Source organism: Phoenix dactylifera, chromosome 1 (assembly GCF_051530095.1).
Source record: "Phoenix dactylifera cultivar Ajwa chromosome 1, Ajwa_hap1_PhDact_Kaust_v1.1, whole genome shotgun sequence".
In the NCBI taxonomy this organism is placed as follows: Eukaryota; Viridiplantae; Streptophyta; class Magnoliopsida; order Arecales; family Arecaceae; genus Phoenix; species Phoenix dactylifera.
The window spans coordinates 75,005,694-75,011,506 of NC_143190.1; the positions used below are offsets into that span (position 1 = coordinate 75,005,694).

At 38.8% G+C, this 5,813-nt stretch overlaps 1 pseudogene across 1 annotated transcript; it reads left to right on the forward strand.

The window, feature by feature from the left end:
- The first annotated feature begins 891 nt into the window (after positions 1-891).
- On the forward strand, positions 892-3,844 carry LOC103711887 (3-ketoacyl-CoA synthase 11 pseudogene; annotated as a pseudogene). The gene is made up of 2 exons (XR_015973849.2): positions 892-1,200; positions 1,812-3,844. The product of XR_015973849.2 is annotated as a 3-ketoacyl-CoA synthase 11 pseudogene (transcript).
- Positions 3,845-5,813: the final 1,969 nt, after the last annotated feature.

Consider the following 5,813-nt stretch of genomic DNA (forward strand, 5'->3'; position numbering starts at 1 on the left):
AGTACTGCTGCCAATCACCCGCTAACCAAGAATGCGAAGATCATGGATTAGTCAATAAGTGATATTGATGACTGGCTTATATCCTTATTTGTTATTCTGCCGTGGGTGATCGATAGTTTTTTCTGATTCGTTTGACTTATGGGAGAAGGAGGAGGGATTTGTGGTTAACAAATAAAAAAAATAGTTTATATTGATTGAAGATTATATATATATATATATATATATCTTTTCAATATTGTGTGATAAAGAAAAATTTTTACAAGGTACGGACAATTTACTTTGTTTATGGGTTGGAATCGCAGTAATTTTTATTTTTCTAAAAGTACCTCAAAAGATCATGTTAAAATGGATAAAATTTAATCTCTTTAAATATTTTGGAATATGTGCAACCATCATGTATGACTAGTTCCACTACAAACTAAAAATGCTCTATTATTAATTAATTATTTTAAAAATAATTATGAGAAAAAGTAGCTATGAAGGCATCGATAATAATTTCTCTCCTAATTTAAGCATTTCTGGTTGGTAAACTTAGTTGGGTAATGAAGCTCTGATAGAGATATCAATATCTTAGCATTCTTTTTCTGTTGTTGATACTGCCGATATTGATGATCTAAATATTGTAAACGAGAATATTATATTTAATAATATAATATATATATAAAGCTGCTTAATTAAACATAAATAATATTGGAAAGTATGATTTCTATATTTTTTTTAAATAGTCAACCAAATACATAAAAATTATTTTTTTAGATATTATATATCTATATATTAATTTTTTAGAAAATATATTTGAGTAAGGTAAAAGTTTTTATGCGAGCCAAATAAGTCCTAAATTTACCCTCTTGACGTGCAATATGCGGACGGATCCATGTAGGAGGCACTAAGAATCTGCATTCAAAACGACATGCGGGCCGTTCGCACTGCCGGTCGCCCCCACGCTTTTCCCGCCGCTCCCAGCCCCAAATATAATAATAATAATAATGATAATAAAATAGAAATATCTTTCCATTTAATTTTTCGACATTCCCTAAATAAAAAGACTCCCTCGAGGTTCCGAAAGGGGCAGGAAGGATCGCAAGAAATAAAAAGCCCCCCCCCCCTCCTCTCTTTCCCTCTCTGCCTTCCTTTCCCTAATTCTGGGTGGGCTACTTCAGGCGTCTTCAGACCGTTCTTCGACCTCATTTGGAATCAGAGGTCAGTATTTCTCTCTGAAGTGCCATCAAAATTGCATTTTGTGCTTTAATTTTTTTGAATGCAGGTGTGTTCCGATTCTCGGACTGTTTCATCTCGTCTCATCTCTATAGGTCGCATCTCGATCATTTAGATTGATTGTTGGGTGATTTTTTCTGGATGTCGTTCGACATTAGCCTTTTTTGCTTCCTCTGAAATCCGCTCGATGCCCATTAAATCTTCTTCCAAGTCTGGATTTTGCTGACATCTTGGTTCTCGAAATTTCATCTTTCCATAAATAAAACGGGTTCTAGTTGTCCTTCGTTTTGTCTTTTTTTTTAATTGTGAATTCTGCTTTTTCTAATGAATAAATTCTGCTGTTAATTTTAAATTTTTTGCATTTTGAATTAAAAAAGAAATCTAATTTTGGGATTGAATGTCAATGTGCTATGTCTTGTTTTCATGGATTCGAAGGAGAAAGAGAGAATATAAAAAAATGTCAATAAAATCATGAATTATTTATGAAAAGGTGATGGGGCTTTCCATGTTTCTTTCAAAAAACAAGAAGAAATCATCAATTGTAATTACTGTTCTGAACTTCTGATCATATACTCCTCGTTTTTGCCTCTGTGCAGGCTCCGTGCTCTCTTATATCTTCCAAATTTTCCTCCATCATTTGCCAAGCTCAATCCATCCCCTTGTGCCGTTTTGCTCGCAAACCTCGTCCTAATATTCGGATCGCTGCTCTTATAATCAACAAATAGGCATGGCTAAATCCCCTTCCGGACCAAGAGACGACACGCCATTGCTCCAACAATCCTCGTACAAGCTCCCTGACTTCAAGAAATCTATCAAACTCAAGTATGTCAAGCTCGGTTACCACTATGTCATCACCCATGGCATGTACCTGTTCCTCTTGCCCTTCCTCCTCCTTATCGCTGCCCACCTGTCTACGTTCTCTGTCCAAGACCTTCATGCCCTCTGGGAGCACCTCCGCTTCAACCTCATATCCGCGATTGTTTGTTCCGCGCTCCTTGTCTTCCTCTCCACCCTCTACTTCCTCACCCGGCCACGATCGGTGTACCTCGTTGACTTCTCCTGCTACAAGCCCGAGGAAGCCCGGAAATGCACCCGGGAAACCTTCTTGCAACTGTCTCAGTCTCTGGGCACCTTCACCGAGGAGAGCATAGAATTCCAGCGTAAGATCCTTGAAAGGTCGGGCCTTGGCGACTCCACGTACCTTCCTGATGCTCTCCTCAGCAGTCCTCCCGATCCTTCAATGGCAGAGGCCAGAAAGGAAGCCGAGGCCGTGATGTTTGGAGCCCTCGACGAGCTCTTTGCTAAGACTAATGTGAAGCCCAAGGACATAGGGATTCTGATAGTGAATTGCAGCTTGTTCAATCCTACCCCATCTCTTTCCGCCATGGTTGTGAACCATTACAAGCTTCGGGGTAACATCGTTAGCTTTAATCTTGGTGGAATGGGTTGCAGCGCTGGCCTACTCTCTATAGCTCTTGCAAAAGATCTTCTTCAGGTTTGCCCCAACACCTATGCTGTCGTTGTCAGCATGGAGAGCATCACCTTGAATTGGTACTTCGGCAATAACCGGTCCATGCTCGTTTCCAATTGCTTGTTTCGAATGGGCGGGGCTGCGATCTTTCTATCAAACAAGAGGTCCGATCGGTGGCGCTCCAAGTATCAGCTGATCCATACTGTTCGAACCCATAAAGGTGCGGATGACAGGTGCTTTGGCTGCGTCACCCAGCAGGAGGATACCGACGGGAAAGTCGGTGTTCTTCTATCAAAAGATCTCATGGGGGTAGCTGGTGATGCTCTGAAGACTAACATCACCACGCTGGGCCCTCTTGTGTTGCCAATGTCCGAACAGTTGCTGTTCTTTGCTACATTGGTGGGGAGGAAGCTTTTCAAGATGAAGATCAAGCCATACATCCCTGACTTTAAGCTGGCCTTCGAGCATTTCTGCATTCATGCCGGTGGAAGAGCTGTTTTGGACGAGTTGGAGAAAAACCTGCAGCTGTCCGAGTGGCATATGGAGCCATCGAGGATGACGCTCTACCGGTTCGGGAACACATCAAGCAGCTCTCTTTGGTACGAATTGGCTTATGCAGAGGCTAAAGGAAGGATTAGGAGGAGGGATAGGATATGGCAAATTGCATTTGGATCTGGATTCAAGTGTAACAGTGCGGTCTGGAAGGCTCTCAGGACTGTAAATCCTGCAAAGGAGAAGAACCCCTGGATTAATGAGATCGACAAGTTCCCGGTGGTGGTTCCTAGAGTGTCTGCACTTTGAATTCTGTTCGATTGAACTGACTAACTGGTTCCTGATATTAGGGCAGACTACTCCTTTTCGGCAGGCGAATCGTTCGCGATTCAGTGAAGTTATTTAGGCAGGGAAGGATCTTCTGTTTTATGTTTAAGCTGTTGGATGAAAGATTAGTTGATTTCTAACATCTGTAGGGGGCATGAGATTGCTTTCGTTTTGGCGGGCGTGGTGTTATTTAGATCACCATGTTAGGAGAAATATTGGGTTGATCTCCAGAGTGATCAGACACTTGGTAAATGATCATGGATGACTGCTTTGTTCTATTGTATTTTCCCTGATGCCAAGTAGGCTGGTTTTAAGGAATTGGAAGCTGATTTTAATCCACTGTGCCTGTTCTGCCGATTTTATTTTTCGCAATTGGCACCAGAAACTGTTACACTGCAGACAATTCTGAAAGCTGTAGGACCAAGCTATTTTGTTTATATTGGATAAGTGGCTGTTCGTAGCTATTAATACTTCAATGCCAGTACTTGAAAAGAATTGGTCTATTTGTGGTGGAGAAGAAATAATCTTATAGAGTGGAGATGGGAGTCAAGGCTATGTGCACTGAGCTAAAACACCTATGTGCCTGACATGTATTATGTTTCCCAAAACTGCTACTACTAATTAAGGGGTATTTGAATTCTTTGTTATGCTAATAAAAGTGGTCATGCTACGATGTGGTATTCATAAATAATAACAGGAAAACGAGTGGCGGTGAGCTGCCATAGAGGCATGGATGAAATGATGGCCAAAAAAAAAACAGAAGGAAAAAAATTTCAGTCAAATGTCAGGAAAACTTGGGATACCAAGAACCAACTCTTCTAGATCAATAATGATATCTCTTGTAGGAATTATTGTATTCACTTTGTACTTTGATTAGAAGTATCGTCTATAATGTAATTATACGAGGAATAAACTGTGGCCATGTTGGCATGAGAATCATCTTAATCACCCTGCTTGAATACCGAAAGACTCCACATAGGTAAACCTAGGTTCGATCCATATTACCTTCAATATCTCGCAGGGCTTCCTCATTTTGATTAAATACACATTTGCAAGCTACTGAATTGCTTTTTATTAACAATTCCAAAATGGATCTGCATGAGGTTTTATGGGCACATATTGCTTGCATGAGTAAAGAGATCCTGTTCCTTCAATAGCAGACTGTAACTTGGGCTCACCTGCAGAAACCAAGTTTGTTAAGCATGCCTGCTGGTACTACACCACCAGAATTACTATGTTGATACAATTAATATCAGGCAATGGAGTCGCCAAAGAAAACTTTTAAACTTACAAAAGATATATAACAAGCATCTAGAACTACTGTTTTCAAACATGATTACACTGTTTGTATTGGAGAGTTGGAAAGAAGAAGAGGTAAATGAATAGAGACGAAAGACAATTTTGGAGAAACTGAACTAATACTTAGAAGAATCAAAGCTACCCCTGATTGCATTGCGAAAGTAAAATATAAAAGTTTGCTCTTGGACTGGCCCGTACCAGACTGTTATTATAAAGCACATAAAAATCTTTGAAATAAGAAGACGATAAAAATGAAGAGACAGAGAATACCTATTTCACCCCCGATCAGAGATTACGATACAAAGGTCGTTAAAACCGTCACATATTCATAGAAAACTCTCTCCACAAGCATGTAAGGCATCTCATCGTGATATCATGAACAAGCAACGGAATAAATTTAAATAAGCAATGTCCAAACTTTAATTTATATAACTAGAATCTAATTTTAATATCTCACAGAGCCAATAATATTTAAAAGGTTTTATATTAAACACTAGTTAAACTCTAGTCTAAATTAGAGATGTCAAATTTGGCATCTAATCACCTTTATATGGTAAATCTCCAAGTCAAGTTCATTCTTTCGAATCTGTAAAAACAATAAGAAATTGTATAATGAGTTAGACAACCTTTCAACCTGGTAAGTAATGAATACCCTAGCTAGATAATTCATATAATGACATAAGATACAATAGTAAAACAAAAATTACCACGAAGCAATATAAAGACATAACCGATTCTGTTTCAAAACACAAATTTATTAAAATTCATATCTTTAAAATATTTATATACATAATCATAAATCCGATTCAAAATAAATCACATTCAACTCAACAGTCTTTAACTATGGCCATATTTATACCTTATAGTTAGGCTAGAAGCAGAACCACACTTATACCTTACGGAGTAGCCCAAAATACTATACTTATACTCTGCATGGTAGACTAAAATACTACATTTATAATATGTGGCGGGACCAAGAGTAAAATCAATGAGCTCAATAATAATCTAA